The sequence below is a fragment of the Trichosurus vulpecula genome, chromosome 6 (assembly GCF_011100635.1).
Source record: "Trichosurus vulpecula isolate mTriVul1 chromosome 6, mTriVul1.pri, whole genome shotgun sequence".
NCBI classification, from domain to species: Eukaryota; Metazoa; Chordata; class Mammalia; order Diprotodontia; family Phalangeridae; genus Trichosurus; species Trichosurus vulpecula.
In genome coordinates this window covers 19,958,821-19,977,941 of record NC_050578.1, presented here as the reverse complement: position 1 = coordinate 19,977,941, position 19,121 = coordinate 19,958,821, and positions in this window count along the sequence as shown.

Here is a 19,121-nt window from a genome sequence, read left to right as displayed (position 1 = left end):
AACACATGTGTGACCTTATACATCTATTTTCTTCACACCAGATAATATGAGCTATTTCATCTTAGAATTATCTTGCACATTTATTTTCAAAACAGTTCTTGTCCAGTTCAATGTCAGGGCAACAGAACAGCTTTTTCTAAAGGTGCATGATTTGGGGATTTTTTGGATTCTTTGTTATTGACAGCAGTCAACAGGCCCATGCACCTGCTACTCTTTGTGCCTACTTCCTTCTTCTTAAAAAACTTTAATTATCTTAAAAGAGATAATGGAATTATAGATTTAGAGCTCCCAGCCCTGGAGCTATCAGCCCATGACCCCTATCTCTGTTCACTTGTTCATAACAACCAGTCCCTAAGCCTGAAAGAATCTTCCCACTTTACTGCCTCTAGAAACCCAAATCCAAGACTCTTTTCGCTGCCCCATGCTGTCTTTCTCTGGACAAAATTATCTAGGGCATTTGCTATAGCTTTCTTTACCACTAGGTGAGCAACCCACTGAGGGAATGGATCAGAGAGTCCTTCAAAGACAACCAATTTAATTTGGTTTGACATTGCAGGGTCTTTTAAAAACTGTCTCCAAACATGCTCAAGAATCCATCCTTTCACTGTTTCCTCTGCCCTTGCCTCAATAAGCCCTCTACTAGGTCTAGTTCTCACCAGGAGGGACTTTAGGGTCAAATTCCTTTACAGAGAGGCAAGCTTCCATACCATTGGTGGATTCTATTTATGGACCTTAAGATTATGCTTCAGATAGTACTCACTCAGATGATCAGAATACATTGTTTACCCATTCTGTTTTCTGACCTATTTCTCGTTGAAAACTCTCCAGGTTCCAAAGACTAAAGTCTTCAAATCCTATCACTCCAAAAAACCTATAGCAGAGGCAAACTAGGGAACCCTTTGCAATTCAATAACTATGTAATTCTGAACACTAATAAAAAGTCAACAACATCCTAAATGGATGTATGACTTTAATATTAAAGATCACACTATAAAAAATTAGAAGAGAAGCAGATTCATATGCTTTTCACAGCCATGGGTAGAAGATGTATTCTCAACCAAAAAAACAGATAGAGGCAGGTTGTACTGGAGTCAACTTAAACCAACTTGGGAGGGCCACTGTTAAATTTTTTGTGGGAAGATTTATACCCCAGGAATCAGCAAATGTTCCAAAAATAGGGCTTAATTTCTTGTTTTGTTGATCATCATTTCTAGACTTAAGAAAGTGATAGAAAAAATGTTAATAATTCAGATTAAACTTAAAAGTGTTTCTTGCCTACATTTTGGGGGGTAGGAGAGAAGCTGACTGTTAAACATTTACCAGCAACACACTTAGATAAAGGCAACTATAGAATATAAAACAAATAATTATATGAAAGAAAGCAAATCAAAATAACCTTGAGATTTTATCTCATACCCCCAAAATTGACAAAGATGACAAAAGATGAGAACAGTAAATGTTGGAGGGGTTGTGGTAAGACAGACACACTAATGCATTGTTGGTGGAGCTGTGAATTAGTACAACCATTTTGGAAAGCAATTTGGAATGTTGTCAAAAACCCAAAGATTCTATTACTAGGCTTATACCTGATAACTTTGTTAATATCTTTTGACCACTTATCTATTAGGGAATGGCTTTTTTGGCATACCCACACACACATATATGCCTTTATACATTAATTATATATCTTGAATATATTATCAGAGAAATTTGATACAAAGTACAACACAGTAAGCAGAAAAAACAACCACAAAAAATTTTTAAATTAAAATTTAAAAATAAATTAAACAAAAACAAAACAAAAAGGGAGGAAAACTAGCAGAGGCTCTATTCTGACTCATTCTGCAAATATTTATTAGGTGCCTGCTGTGTGCTGATTATTTTGGATTTCCCAGATTTTTGATGCATTAGAACAGTATCTTGTTTTCATTCCCAGGCACTATGGTGGCTCCTGAATATGACAAGCATACTAACTGGTAGTAGCAATTCATAGGATCACCACTTTAGAGTTAGAAGGGATTCTGAAGACCACAGAATTCTGAAGCTGAGAGAGATTAAATGACTTACCCATGGGTCACACAGCCAGTGTTAGAGGCAGGATTTGAACTCTGTTTTCAGGCCTTTCTCCTCCACTTCAGAACAGACACAGTTATCATTTGACAGCTTCCTGTCTGACATGAGGATATTTTAATTGGCTTCATGGAAATGCTAAAAGGGCAATCCTGCCAGCCTCTCCTCTCTTACAACTCTCCAAGGTCCAGAGGATCCCCTACCCTGGTCAGTGACCTCTGTGGCTCTTAGGCAAGTCTGGTTCTGAGATCAGCCCCTCTCCTGTTTGTGTTCTGTTTCCTTTGGTACAGGACCTTATGAGATCTTGAAAGGTTAAAAAGGTAGCTTCTGAGGATACCAAGAAGGGCAAATAAACAGCAAAAAACACACCTGACCTACTAGGTGCATACAAGATATACAGAGGGTAGGTGAAGGTCATCTGACAGCTGAGGAGACCAGGAAAATTCATCAGAAAGTGGGATCTGATTGGCTAAAATAACAAAACAGGAAAATGGTAAATGCTGGAAAGGATGTGGGGAAATTGGAACATTGTTGCATTGCTGGTGGAGTTGTGAGCTGATCCAGCCATTTTGGAGAGTAATTTGGAACTATGCCCAAAGGGCCACAGGACTGTTGATACCCTTTGACCCAGCAATACCACTTCTAGGGTTGTATCCCAAAGAAATCACACAAGCGGGAAAAGGACCCATTTGTACAAGGATATTTATAGCGGCTCTTTTTGTGGTAGCCAAGAATTGGAAATCAAAGGGATGCCCATCAATTGGGGAATGGCTGAACAAGCTGTGGTATATGAAGGTAAGGGAATACTATTGTGCCATAAGAAATGGGGATGATACGGACTTCATAACAACCTGGAAAAACCTACACGACACAATGCTGAGTGAGCGGAGCGGAGCCAGGAAAACACTATACACAACCACAGATATATGGATTCCGTGAGGACCAACCCTGACAGACTTCGCTCTTCTCAGCAACACAAGGTGCAGGCACAACTCCAAAGGACTCACGATGGAGAATGCTATCTACATCCAGAGAAAGAACTATGAAGTTTGAATGCAGATTGAGGCACACTTCATGCTCGCCTTTTTCTCTTCTCTTTTGTTTTTGTTTTTGGGTTGTTTTTGGGTTTTTTTTTTTGGTTCTGTTTCTTCTTTCTCATTATTCATTCCATTGGTCATAATTCTTCTCCGCAACTTGACTAGTGTATAAATTAATTCAAAGCTAAGTCATTCGTGGTAGTTATATGAGATTTCATGCTGTCTTGGGGAGGGAGGGGAGAAAATCTGGAAATCAAAATTATGTAGAACCGTCTACTGTAAACTAAAAATAAAAATAAATAAATAAATAATGATAAAAAGAAATCAAAAATAAAAGAAAGTGGGATCTGAGCTAAATGCTCAGAGAAATGCTGAGAGAAGCCAGGAAAACTAAGAGGCCTTCAAGTATTTTGGAGTACTTCGAGTATTTCACATAGCAGAAGGATCAGATGGGCTCTGTTTGGCCAAGGGGGTACATCCAGGAGCAATAAGTAAAAGTGACAATGCTGTCAATTTAGTCTGAGTCTCAAGAAAAACTTTCTAAGGATCAGAACGATCCAACAGTGAGACGGGACACATGGAAAGGAGGCTGGGTTATGGTACAGTAAGGATTCCTCTTCTAGATCGGACTAGATGGCTGCTGTCTCCCTTTCAGCTCTCAGATTCGGTAATTCTGGCTGACTACTATCAAACAAAGCAATTTCACAAATGCCTATTAAACACCTACCGCATGCCATGTACTCTGCTTGGTTCTGGCAAAATAAAGATAAAAATGATACCATCTCGAGTTCTCAAGAAGGTTATAACTGAAATGTACACAAATGAATGTAATACCGTTAAAAAACTGTGATGACAGCAAAATGTTGTTGTTGTTTACCCTAAGGTTTCAAAGAGGACCAATGATATCACTGGGTGACGTCTTTACTTGCGTGTGAATTAGATTTAAGTGAGGCAGAGTGGCATAAAGTCATCAGCCTCGCTCTCTCTTCTAGAGCCATCAAAGTCCAATGACAAGAAAAAGTCAAGATGATCGGTGATGACCCTGGATGCAGCGGATGATCTTGGCATCTTCGATATCTGACCAAGCTCTGAAAAAGCCACAGCATCTTCTTCAGCCACCTTTCGTTGGAACACCTCCATTGTGAGGGCTTGTTCAGCCTTTTTCAGGGCTGCTCATTCACCTTTGCTGGCCCCAGGAAACCAGGAGCAAGCCTGAAGCAACTGACTCAGTGGCAGCAGAGGAAGTTTCCAGACTTCTCAGTCCACATATAATAAGGAGATCAGACAACGGGTCATAAGGAGATTTACAGGCTGGCGCCAGGGGCAGGACTCTGTTGTATTGCCTATACTTGGATCTGGGTCACATCCTAAGTCTTAGTCCCAGTGAGAAGAGGAGCACTAGCACAGTGGAGCCTGTGGCCATAGAGGAACAGGAATTCTGGTCACAGTTCCAGGGCTGAAAAGAGTGCTTGCGGTCACTCACAAACCAGTGCACAGTACAGAAGAGTAGTAAACACTCCTCTCCCTAGATCATACCACTTTGAAAGAGCCAAAAATTTACAGGTCTCCAGAATTATCTCTAAAAATAACTGCACAAAAAACATGAAATTTGGAATGTGCCCCCTACACCTGGGAAGCAGAGCCCCACTTTAGTGCAGAGTTGAAAAGCAAGAAATAGTTTGGAAAATAAGCAAACAACAGAAAAAAAATCTGACCATAGAAAGTTACTATGGTGACAAGGAAGATGAAAGTACACACTCAGAAGAAGACAACAAAGTCAAAATTCCTGCATGCAAAGCCTTAAAGAAAAATATGAATTGGACTCAGGTCATGCAAGAGCTCAAAAAGGATTTTAAAAATCAAGTAAGAATGGTAGTGGAAAAATTGGGAAGAGAAATGAGAGTAATGCAAGAAAATCATGAAAAAAGAGTCAACAGCTTGGTAAAGGAGGTACAAAAAGATTACTGAAGAATATGACACTTTAAAAAACAGAATAGACCAAATGTTAAAAGAGGCACAAAAATTCAATGAAGAGAAGAATGCCTTGAAAAGCAGAATTGGTCATATGGAAAAAGATATACAAAAAGTCACTGAAGAGAATTCCTTAAAAGTAGAATTCACCAAATGAAAAAGGAGGTATAAAAGTTAGCTGAAGAAAATAATTCCTTAAATATTAGAATTGGGCAAGTGGAAGCTAATGGCTTTATGAGACATCAAGAAACAATTAAACAAAATCAAAAGAATGAAAAAAAAACAGAAGAAAATGTGAAATGTTTCATCAGAAAAAAAAACTGACCTGGAAAACAGATCCAGGAAACATAATTTAAGAATTATTGGACTACCTGAAAAAAAGAGGATAGGCATCATCTTTCAAGAAATTATCAAGGAAAACAGCCCTGATATTCTCGAACTAAAAGGTAAAGTAGAAATTGAAAGAATCTGCCTATCACCTACTGAAAGAGATACCAAAATGAAAACCCCCAGGAATAGTATAGCCAATTCCAGACCTCCCAGATCAAGAAGAAAACACTGAAGGTGGCCAAAAAGAAGCAATTCAAATATTGTGAAGCCACAGTCAGGATAACACAAGATTTAGCAGCTCCTACATTAAAGGACCAGAGGGCTTAGAATATGATATTCTGGAGGGCAGAAGAGCTAAGATTACAACCAAAAATCACCTCCACAGTAAAACTGAGTATAATCTTTCAGGGGGGAAATGGATATTTAATGAAATAGAGGACTTTCAAGCTTTTCTGATGAAAAGACCAGAGTGGAATAGAAAATTTGACCTTCAAATACAAATTGCAAAAGGAACATGAGAAGATAAACAAGAAAGAGAAATTATAAGGGATTTGATAAGGTTAAACTATTTATATTCCTACATGGGAAAATGATATTTATAACTTCTAAAAATTTTCTCATTATTAAAGCAGTTAGAAGGAGTATACATAGGCAGAAAGCAGAGGTGTAAATTGAATGTGATGGTATGATTATCTAAAAAAGTAAAATTAAGGGATGAGAAGGAAGAAGGCACTGGAAGAAGCACAAAGGGATAAATGGGATAAATTATCTGACATAAAAGAGGCCTGAAAAAGATTTTACAGTGGAGGGGGAAATGCAGGAAGCAGGAAGGGGGGCACATGAACTACTCTCTTTGGAATTGGCTCAAAGAGAGAATAATATACACACTCAGTTGGGTGTAGAAATCTATCTTACCATACAGGAAAGTAGGAAGGGAAGATGATAAGAGAAGTAGGGGGCAAAGGGGGGAGGAGCTGATAGAAGGGAGGGAAGTTTCAGGGAGGTAAAAATCAGAAGCAAAACATTTTTGAGAATGGACAGGGTAAAAGGAGAAAGTAGGATAAACAGGGGGAAAATAGGAGGGAGGGAAATACATAGTTGGTAATCATTACTGTGAAAAAAAATCTTACAGTGAGTTTCTCTGATAAAGAGTTCATTTCCCAAACATACGGAAAATTGAGTCAAATTTATAGAAATAAGAGACATTCCTCAATTGAAAAATCATCCAGGGATATGAACAGCCAGTTTTTAGACAGCTATCTGCAGTCATATGAAAAAATGCTCTAAATCACTATTAATGAACAAAATGCAAATTAAAACAATTCTGAGCTACTACCTCACTCCTGTAAGATTGGCTAATATGACAGAAAAGGAAAATGACAAATGTTGGAGGTGATGTGGGAAAATTAAAACACTAATGTACTATTAATGAAGTTGTATACTGATTCAAACATTCTGGAGAGCAATTTGGAACTATGGCCAAAGGGCCATAAAACCATGCATACCCTTGGTCCAAGAAATACCACTACTAGGTCTATATCCCAGAGAGATAAAGAAAGAAAAAGGAAAAGGACCTAAGGGGACAAAACTATTTATAACAGCTTTTTTAGTACTGGCAAAGAATTGGAAGTTGAGGGGAAGACCATCAATTGGGAAATGGCTGAACAAGTTGTTGTGTATGAGTGTGATGGTTACTGTGCTTTAAGAAATGATGAGCAGGATGATCTCAGAAAACCATGGAAAGACTTATATGAACTGATGCAAAGAGCAATGAGCAGAACCAGGAAAACATCATACATAGTAACAGGAAAAGTGTATGATATAACTTGGCTATTCTCAGCAATACAATGATCTAAGACAATTCTGTAGGACTTATGATGAAAGGTGCTGTCCATCTCCAGAGGAAGAACTGGTAGAGCCTGAATAGAGATAAAAGATACTTTTTCTTTACTTTCTTTCTGGGTTTTTTTTTGTCTGTGTTTTCTGTCAAAGAATGACTTAAATGGAAATGTATTTTGCATGACTACACATTTATAACCGATGCCAAATTGACTGCCTTCTCAATGAGGGTGGAGGAGGTAAGGAAAGGAGAAAATTTAGGGCTCAAATTTTGAAAAAAAGGAATGTTAAAAATGTTTTTACATGTAATAGGGAGAAAATAAAATATTAAACAAGATTTTAAAAAAAGATGAGATATAGATCCTCACTCTCACCCAGTATGAAAAACTGGAAGACTATGTGGATGTCTTGTGGAGCCATGAGGAATATTACGAAGCAGAAATGAGGAAGAGGCAAATAGAGAACTGTACCTATCCTATCTGCTTTGAGTAGCAAGGACCAACGAACCTGCACAGAATATATTTTGAGGGAGTAGTACACTGTGAGGAAATTGGGGGAACTGAAGGGATAGGAGCTGCAAGTAGTTAATGGTAGGAATTGGATAAACCTACACTGACTCCATCTTGTGACTCAATTCTGGAGCTTGCTCAGTTCCCTTTCTATTCAGTTATGGATATAGTCCAATTTCTGTCCTGCCAGCACACTTTATTCAGTTGTGGAAATAAGAAGAAAACTGTATTGCATTGTTTGAACCTAGCCCTGCATGCCTGGGAAAATAGACCACCCCACCTGCTCTTTAGAGACCTTTAATTAAGGGCCTAAGTTATGCTGACTAGAAATCCAGTCAGATGCAAAGACTGATGCAAGAAATTTTCTCATAATTATACAACTCAAGAAACACATATGTCTTATCTGAAAAGTGGCCCCATACTGATCAATCAGTTATTGTTTCCATGTTCCTTTGATTGTTTACAGACACTCTGAGGGAATGGGACACCTCTCTTTCTGATTTCAGGGAATTGCAATTGTTCAATCTCCCCCTCCCAACTTAGAAACTCCCTGAACTTTCATCCAGTTGGAAATCAGATTACCTAATGTTGTCTTGTTTGCTTTTAATTAATTGGTCTTATTTATTAGTTGTTTTTATGTATAAAACTCTGTCTCCCCCTGCTCTGAACTGAGGAAGGGACTTGGTCCCGATTTGTTAGGTAATTGACATGCATTGCTTAATAAATCCAAATGCTAGGAAGCTCAAACCTTTGTATCCTCAGTCATTTCATATTTGAGCTACCACAACTGTCAGAAGGAACTGCTCTCATATTTGGAACTATTCAGCTTGAAAGATTTATGCATATATCTTTAGGACTAAAGGTGGTTCATTCATGAGTTTCTGCCTTATTTCCATTTCCTTCTTTTAATAAAACTTTCTTCTGTGATATTGTGAACTGGATGCCTAAAAGTATATACTATTTCACTGTTTTCCTGAATATGGACCACAATAACCACAATTAAAATGTATATTACTACTATACATGTCATCATTGGGTCAGCTAGGTGGCATCGTAAATAAAGTGTTGGGCCTGGAGTAAGGAAGACTTGAATTCAAATCCAACCTCAGACACTTACAAGATGTGTGACCCTGGGCAAGTCTCTTACCTCTGTTTGTCTCAGTTTCCTCAGCTATAAAATGAGCTAGAGAAGGAAATGGAAAACCACTCCAGTATCTTTCCAAGAAAACCCAGATGGGGTCATGAACAGTCTGATACAACTAATCAAGAACAATAACAAAAAAATACATGTCATCTCTTGCTATTAGACTGTAAGCTACATGAGGGCGGTGTTTCATCTTATCTCAAATCCAGCACATAATAAATTTAAGAAATGTTGATTGAATTGAAATGAATTGAATATAATTACAAGCTTTCTTTGCTACGTTCCCCTTATGCAGACAGGGTTAACTTCACTACTATGGGTCTATTTCTGCAACTATTTACTTAATAAGAATAAAGCTGAGAATGACATTTTCAAGCTAAGTAAAAGAAAGGTTAGATGTCAGCTATTAACCCAACTTCCTACAAAGAAGGAAAGCTATGCCCCAAATGAAATACTGAACATAATCACCAAATATTGTACTTGCTATGAATAATAAATTTCATGCCCTGGAACTGCATAACCAAGGAATGCTAAATGTCCAGTATGACTAAGGGTAGGTTAAATGTCAGTCACTAATAGCATAATCTGTCCCTTGAAAAGGGTATTACAGATATTTAATGGTCTTTGAAGTCTAACAAATGCCAGCAGTGCCAACATGAAAAGGGAGAGAATAACCACATAGGATAAAATATCTGTCCAGCATGTGCATTTAGATGGAATATAAATTCTCATTACAATACATGAAAAAGTGAAAGAAATATTTTGAAAGAGGATAGGGAGAAGGAAGTACAAAAGGAAATGGAATTATGCAACTTAACTCCAAAATCAAATAAAGACTGTACCCAATATTTCAGTTTAGAGATGAAAAATTCATATTTGTTGCATATTTAATGCATCTCACTGCACTTGCTTTTGAGCTAAGACTGAAGTTGGAAGACACTATGATATAGTGGATAGGGCATGGAACTAGGAGTCAGAAGTTCTGGATTCTAATCCCAGCTGTATCACTTACTGGTTGTATGATTAAACAGGATATTCCACCATTCTGATGGAATCATAAATTTTTTCACTGGCAAAAACAATAGGGTTATTAATATCTGCCAACATATCTCACATGATTGTCATGATGATCCAAAGAGATGATGCATGTGAAAATACTTTGAAAGCTGTATTGTACAAGTAAATATAAGATATTCTATTAATTAAATATCATCTTATCACATCAATATTCTATATATACAAAAATTAGAAAAATAAAAGGCATTATCTATAAAATTTCTTTTTTTTTGCTGTTTGTTTAAATATGGCCTTGGAGTCAGAAGACCTAGGTTCAAATCTCACTTCTTACAATTATTAGTTCCAAGATTATTGAAAAATAATTTATCCTAGCTTTGCATAGCTTCATCTGTTAAAAGGAGGATAATAAAACATATACTATCTATGGCACAGAGTTGTGAGGAGAATGTTATATAAACCTTAAGGCACTCTCTAAGTATAAATTATTGTTATTGTTATTATCATTACTATTCCTAGGTTCTACTGTGAAAGTTACACTTATAATGACAATACATATAAAATAAATAAAATTTATTAATTCTAAAAAATGATTTAGAAAAAAATTAATGCATGAATCCTATTAAAGTATCTGCAACAATTTAAGAATGTATATATACATGTGTATGTATATATCAATGTATATATGCACACATACACAGAAAGAGTATATTAACAGATAATGTATCTATATACATATATACATACATTATATCCTCAAAGTCTATATCATCTACAGAACCTTTTTTATGAGATGCAGCTACTTAAAATTGGGGTTTGTATCTAAATTTAGCAGTTAGCATTTAGCATCTGGATAATGAAATGTTGAGGCTCTGATGTAGTTTAAAAAAGAAGTCCAGAAAAGCTGCTTAAGTTACACCCTGAGAAAGAGAGAGCTGATACTGAAAGAAAGCAAATTAAACAAGCCACTTTAGCCTTGACCTGAAGTCAATGACAGGACTGATATTCTGACTCTCCACTGACAAAACACAATTCAAAGTTGCATGAAAAAAATGCTATGGGGCTTGGTGATTTATAATGGTAGCTCTGAACAAATGAAAGCCCAACATTTTTACAGTAGAACAAAATTGGGCTGGGACAATAGGGAACCTAAAACTCATTTTGATTCATGCAGTGTTTCACAAAACAGATCACCAGGACCTCTTACAATCAATCCGGTTCCTAACTGGCAGCCAGGACCAAAATCTCCAAGTAGACACATTTGTCGAGCAGACTCTGCATACTTAAAAAACCACTGTGGTCGTGGACATGAACATGCTACCCTTTTCTTTTTTCCAACTGGGAGGGATGAATGAGACCTACAGGCAGGGAATTAAAGTAATCTAAGCCAGCTCTCATAAAAGCATGAATTAAAGTTTTATTCTTGATCTGTGACCCTGCGTTCAAATTCACTCTGTTTCTAAACTGATTATTATATGAAGGTTTTCCACCACACACTGAATGCAATTTACAAAGAACAAATGTCAATTAAAGTTTACACCTATGGTAGACTGTGCACAGATGAAGAAAATGATACCATTTATCCCTGGGTTACTGGAAGAGATGAAAATCTCCAGTCTCGCTCCCTTAAGAGCTTTATTAAGCATTGTTCCTTGTGTTATCCGAGTTATATTCCAGGAAGTTTTAAGGCCTCCAAAGACAGACATCACATGACATAAGAAGCAATTGTCCTTCTCTAAGCCAATAGAGAAATATGTTCTCTTTAATAGCTAGGTCAACTCTACAATTCTCTTCTGTCCTCATTCTATTCTTGGATCTTATTATCTATTTCTTCCTGTAAATCTCAACCACATCCATAGCCATATCACTGAAAAGTGATAAAATAAAATCAAAAGGGTGTCTATCTTACTTCTCTTTACTAGGATGCTCTGCAAGAGAAGTAAGGGAGCTAAATTGGATAACAAGCTCTACACAGTAACCCAGACCAGCAAAGTCAATTTGATCCTCCGTAGACAGCTTAATATTGTATAGAGGCATCTAAGCCCTTGCATGGCACAGAAGGATATTATAGTTCCTAGGCTGGATTCATGAAATCCAGTGTCACATTACCTTTTAGCCTGAACACATGGTTTGAATATAATAGGTGCTTCTCATTGATTTTATTAAAGAGGCACACATTTTGAAATTTTGACAAAATTATTCAATGAATCAATATGTTCACCGAGAAAAATAAGCTTAAAAGCATTTATCGCACTAATTACATAATTTTTTCTTTACTTAAATTTAATGCATAATGTATTTCTAAAACTGTGTGGATAAGTTAATGTTGAAGCAATGTCATATTGTTTATCATCACAATTCACAATCAAATCAATAATTATTGGGTGCTATGCAAAAAGCTTGTTGCTATTTAATCATTTTGGGAAGCACAAAAATGTTTAAGTGCATTTGTAATAGAGAGTCATGAGCATAAAGACATTAAATAAAAATCATTTTCTTTATGATAATGTTTGCCTCCCAAGAATGCTGCTAACCACGTTTGGAAAGTTTTGTCACCAAAAGGTTGGCCACCAAGTGATTTTTTTCCCCCTACAACTGCAATACTCTTCTAATGTGTGGTAGTTTCCATTTTCATTGGTGGATGAAAAATCCTGGGTCCTTAAAGTATCTAAATAAATTAATAATGGCATAAAGGGTAGAGCACTGGACCTGAACTCAGGAAGACCTGAATCCAGCCTCAGATACTTATTAGCTAAGCTACATTACCCTGGATGAGTCTGAGCCACTCAGTCTTTGTCAGTCTCAGTTTCTTTCTCTATAAAATGGAATAATAATAGGACCTACCACCTAGGGTTATTGTGAGGATCAAATGGAATAATATTTGTGAAACATTTTGTAAGTCTTAAATGCAAGAGAAATGCTAGTTGTTATTATTATTAAATCAACTACTCTGAAATTTTAAATTTAAAATATAGCACATGTGTAACATGCAGGCATATAAGAATATATGATATAAACAGAGATGTATGCACAAACACATGTATATATGTAGTACATATTTATGAAAACTTAGGGGCTTTATCCACGTGGACAACCAGATAGCAAAAAAGAGAAGTAACCAGTTTAGAGAACAACTACACAAGATTTGTTCAAGTTCATTTTATAAGGTCATCCTCTTTTCCCTAAAAAAAGAGTTTATTTTCTCCTTAATTGTTTAAATGGAGCTTCAGTTCTCCATTTCTTGGTTCATGACCTTGAAGATCAAGCTTGCACAGTTTTCTACAACTGTCATGATTTTCCCTCTCAAATATATGTTCTACACATTTATTTTTATGTAGACATCACCTTGGTATCAAATCGACACTTTTCCCTAAGACTGATGTCTAATGCAGTTTACTTAAGGCAGAATTGTTATAGAAATGCTATTTTGGTGCTTTATGCTCACTTAATATTGAGTCTGTTAGGGGCAGAGCCAAGACGGCAGCTGGAAAGCAGGGACTAGCGTGAGCTCCGTACCGAGTCCCTCCAAAAACCTATAAAAAATGGCTCTGAACCAATTCTAGAACGGCAGAACCCACAAAACAGCAGAGGGAAGCAGGGCTCCAGTCCAGGACAGCCTGGATGGTCTCTGGGTGAGGTCTATCCCACATGGAGCAGGGAGCTGGGAGCTGGGAATGGAGTGGAGCAGAGCCCAGCCTGAGCGGCGTGGACCAACAAGACCAGCAACCAGGCAGAGCATGCCCTAGCGCCCTCAATCAGTGAGCTGTGGCAGTTACCAGGCTTCTCAACCCACAAACACCAAAGACTGCTGAGAAGGTTAGTGGGAAAAGTTGCAGGAGTGGAAGGAGTTCGAGGTTCAGCTTCCAGCCCCTGGGGGAGTGGAGGTGGGACAGCTACAGCTGCAGTTGCTTCCGGCTCCAGGCCCACCTGGTGGGAGGAATTAAGTGGCAGATCAGAGGAGGAGTGCACAGCCTGCCACAGATCTAAGCCCAGTCCAGGTTGGGGGTTCTTGGGGAAGGAGGAGTGCTGGTGTGGCAGAGCTGGCACCTCCCCCTCAAACGTGGAACATAGAACTCTCTAGTTTACAAGCAGTCATACCCCACTGAAAAACTCAAAGGTCAAGTTAGTTGGCTGGGAATATGGCCAGGCAGCGAAAACGCACCCAGATTCACTCTCAGACTTTGCATTCTTTCTTTGCTGACAAAGAAGACCAAAACATACAGCCTAAAGAAGTCAACAAAGTGCAAGAGCCTACACCAAAAGCCTCCAAGAAAAACATGAACTGGTCCCAGGCCATGGAAGAGCTCAAAAAGGATTTGGAAAAGCAAGTTAGAGAAGTAGATGAAAAATTGGGAAGAGAAATGAGAAGGATGCGAGAAAACCATGAAAAACAAGTCAGTGACATGCTAAAGGAGACCCCAAAAAATACTGAAGAAAATAACACCCTAAAAAATAGATGAACTCAAATGGCAAAAGAGCTCCAAAAAGCCAATGAGGAGAAGAATGCCCTGAAAGGCAGAATTAGACAAATGGAAAAGGAGGTCCAAAAGACCACTGAAGAAAATACTACTTTAAAAATTAGATTGGAGCAAGTGGAAGCTAGTGACTTTATGAGAAATCAAGATATTATAAAACAGAACCAAAGGAATGAAAAAATGGAAGACAATGTGAAATATCTCATTGGAAAAACCACTGACCTGGAAAATAGATCCAGGAGAGATAATTTAAAAATTATTGGACTACCTGAAAGCCATGATCAAAAAAAGAGCCTAGATATCATCTTTCAAGAAATTAGCAAGGAAAACTGCCCTGATATTCTAGAGCCACAGGGCAAAATAGAAATTGAAAGAATCCATTGATCACCTCCTCAAATAGATCCCAAAAAGAAATCTCCCAGGAATATTGTTGCCAAATTCCAGAGCTCCCAGATCAAGGAGAAAGTACTGCAAGCAGCCAGAAAGAAACAATTTGAGTATTGTGGAAACCCAATCAGAATAACCCAAGATCTGGCAGCTTCTACATTAAGAGATCGAAGGGCTTGGCATACGATATTCCGGAGGTCAATGGAGCTAGGATTAAAACCTAGAATCACCTACCCAGCAAAACTGAGTATCATGTTCCAAGGCAAAATATGGATTTTCAATAAAATAGATGACTTTCAAGCTTTCTCAGTGAAAAGACCAGAACTGAATAGAAAATTTGACTTTCAAACACAAGAATCAAGAGAAGCATGAAAAGGTAATCAAGAAAAAGAACAAGAAAAAGAAACTGCAAGGGACTTACTAAAGGTGAACTGTTTTGTTGACATTCCTACATGGAAAGATGATGTGTATGATTCATGAGACCTCAGTATTAGGGTAGCTGAAGGGAATATGCATACATATATGTTTATGTGTATATATATATATATAAAAATATATATAGGTGAATGTGTATGTATGTATATATCTATCTATCTATCTATATATATAGAGAGAGAGACAGAGAGAGAGAGAGAAAGAAAGAGAGAGAGAGAGAGAGGACACAGGGTGAGTTGAAGATGAAGAGAAGATATCTAAAAGAAATAAAATCAAACTAAGGGATGAGAGAGGAACATACTGAGAGAGGGAGATAAGGAGAGATAGAATCGGGTGGAATATCTCGCATAAAGGTGGCAAGAGGAAGCAGTTCTGTGGGAGGAGGCGAGAGGGCGGATGAGGGGGGAATCAGTGAACATTGCTCTCATCAGATTTGGCCTAAGGAGGGAATACCATATATACCCAATTGGGAATCTTACCCCACAGGAAAGAAGAGGGAAGAAGATTAAAAAAATGGGGGGGATGATGGAGGGGAGGGCAGATGGGAATGGAGGTAATCAAAAACAAACACTTCGGAAAGGGGATAGGGTCAAGCGAGAAAATTCAATAAAGGGGAATGGGTTGGGAAGGAGCAAAATGTAGTTAGTCTTTCACAACATGAGTATTGTGGAAGGGTTATACATAATGATACACATGTGGCCTATGTTGAATTGCTTGACTTCTTAGGGAGGGTGGGTGGGAAGGGAAGAGGGGAGAGAATTTGGAACTCAAAGTTTTAAAAACAGCTGTTCAAAAACAAACAAAAATGTTTTTGCATGCCACTAGAAAATAAGATACACAGACAATGGGGCATAGAAATTTATCTTGCCCTACAAGAAAGGAAGGGAAAAGGGGATGGGAGGGGAGTGGGGTGACAGAGGGGAGCGCTGACTGGGGAACAGGGCAACCAGAATATACGCTATCTTGGAGTGGGGGGGAGGCTAGAAATGGGGAGAAAATTTGTAATTCAAACTCTTGTGAAAATCAATGCTGAAAACTAAATATGTTAAATAAATAAAAAAATAAATCTTAGAGCATTATAGTTAAAAAAAATATTGAGTCTGTTAAAATTTTCAGCAGTTAAATTGCTACTTTTTAGGAATTCTACATTTAATGCTGTCTCTCTATACCTTCTCCCTCTCCCTACAATTAGATAGACAATACAGATGGACAATAAACCAGCTCCAGAAGTGGACAGGAGGAGGGAAGTGGGTTGGATTGCATCTGAGAAACTCTATAGTGTTTTTAATGACCCTAAACTTACATGTGGCCTTATGCTATAGCCAAAATATAATAAAGACCATTCTCTGAACAGGCCTTCCAACATCCTAATTCCACCATTGACAGAATTGCCACCCAAAATACTTCCGACTGCATACCCCAATTCCCATTATCAAAATCCTACTCATCCTTCAAGGCTCATCTTAAATTCCAGTTCCCCTAGGAAGCTCTCTCTGATCACTCCCAGTTGAAAATGATCCCACTTCTTCTACAATAGTCAGTTTATACCACTCTTATAGCATCATGTCTTTTATTACATGTACTTGTGTACTCTCATCTCTGACAAAATTGCTAAAGGAGCCAAAGCATAAATTCCCTCGAGATAGAGAAATCTGGATGTGGAATATTGCATATGCTGTTAGATATGGTTATTGTATTCATTTGTTTTGGTTAACTGTTCTCTTTGTCCCTCACCTCATTCTACGGTTAGGGAAGTATATGAGGAAGTTAATAGGCATGTCTGTCTGTCTGTCTGTGTTTGTGTATATGCCCATGCATGTGTGTGTGCATGCATGTTTTAAATGTACCAATAAAGTCTTTTTTAATGTCCAATGCATATAATGCAACATTGCTCTTATTTGCTATAATAACTTAATAAATACACATGGGTTCATAAAATATAATTCAGTCTTTGAGATTAAGGGCTGTCTTACTTATATTGATATATGAAGTGTGTCTAGCAGCTAGTCTTCAATAAATATTTGCTTAATGAATAGCTAGATAGATGCCTACAATTCAGAACTATTCAAATCCTTTATATATATAATTATTGCTCAAGACCATTTTTTGTAAGCTTTAAAAATGCAAATTATAAAGTTTATCTTAAACTTCTTGTTAACAAGCAGAGTACTGTCAAGAAATCATTGCTATGATAGCTGAAATGCTATTCAAGAAGCCCAGAGGTAAATGAAGAGAAACTCATTTGCTACAGAATTCCTGTTCCTCTTTGGGTTTTTGTTCTGGCTATGTAAGAGTATTGATGGCCATTCTATCTCTTTGGACCTCAGTTTTTCATCTACAAAGTGATGAAGATGGATTAGTTCAGTTATTCCTCAACTTGTTGTGTATGATAACTCCTTTTTAAATATCCAAAAGTGTCAAGGTCTGCCACATGATAGTAGTTACTATTTATGACTTTTGATTGCGAAAATATGGGACCAAGAAGCTACTATGAACTTAGTGTTTTTAAATGAATATGTATTTTCTAATCACATACTTATATGATTTCCAAAATATATATGTGTGAGATACAGTATTTATTCATTCTACAGAAGGCATATTTGATCATGTCAATGAACTGTTATATTTGGTTGGAACTAATGAAAGATCAAAATGGTGATATTTGCTGAGAGCATGGGTTCTCTGACTTCTTCCCTCTAAAGCTCTCCAGGAAGTATAGGTTGGTCAGCGCTGGATTAAATGCTCTCTAAGGTTCTTTCCAACTTTAAGACACTATAAAAGCAACCTGGTATCATGGAAAAAGCATGGACAGAACATGGAAAGAATTATGAGAGAATTTCTAAAATGAAGGAATTGGAATAATGGTCTCCGAAATCCCTTCAAGCTTTGGATCTATGATTCCATGATTTCTCTTTCTCTGATTCATAGTAGTACCATGGTAAAGAAGTGTCAAGAAGTAAACTAATATGCTTTGGCACTTTACACTTCTTTCTCTCCCTTCCTATGTGCAAGAGTTCACCAAATCAAGAACATCATTCTTCCTATCCCCCTCCTTTTTCAATGAAGGTTTTCACAAATTATCTTGCTCTCTATTGGCCTTTTGCACATAGCTGATTATGTTATTACACACACAGGATCACAGAACTGATGTGAGAAGGGACCTTAATGGTCATTGAATCCAACCCCCTCATTTTATGAATGAGGAAACTGAGGCCCAAAAATGTTCAAGTGACTTGCCCAAAGTCACACAGGTCAGAAGCTAAATTTGAACTTCAAGCCTATCACTCCTCCAAGTGCAATGCTTTTTCCATTACATTACTCTGGCACAAGACTGAAAGTCTTTCTCTCTAGATTGGGGTCTCTGGCTTTACTGTAATACAGGATTGTATCCATTTGAAAGCCTAATGGATATTTTATACAGTCAAAAATCATTATGCTGATTAATCCTTGAGCTTGTATCTACTTCTCCATAGCCACTGAAAAAGCTTTAATTTACTGTTTTGAGATAGGCTATATTTTATTCTCTAAGTTGACCTTGTCCTTAATCCTGTATGAAAACTGGTTCCATTAAACTTCATCGCATATGTGGGGTCAGCATGAGATCCAAACGCTTTAAACCTCATAGTTTATATCTTGAATCTTAGATCTGAGACCCAGACCCAATAAAAACATTCTAATACCCCAATTCGTGATCTTTTTATATTATATATTACCTATTTGAATGCATCAAACATTATTCACTTCAATATTAATTCAAAAGATCATAGAACTGAAAGGTATCTCAGAAGCTATCTAATTTTATAGGTGAAGAAACTGAGATCAGGGAGGAAAAGGGACTAATTGTAAAGAGATTATATATCACACGTTGTAAATAGGATCATGGATCTAGAGTTGGAAGGGACCTCAGAGG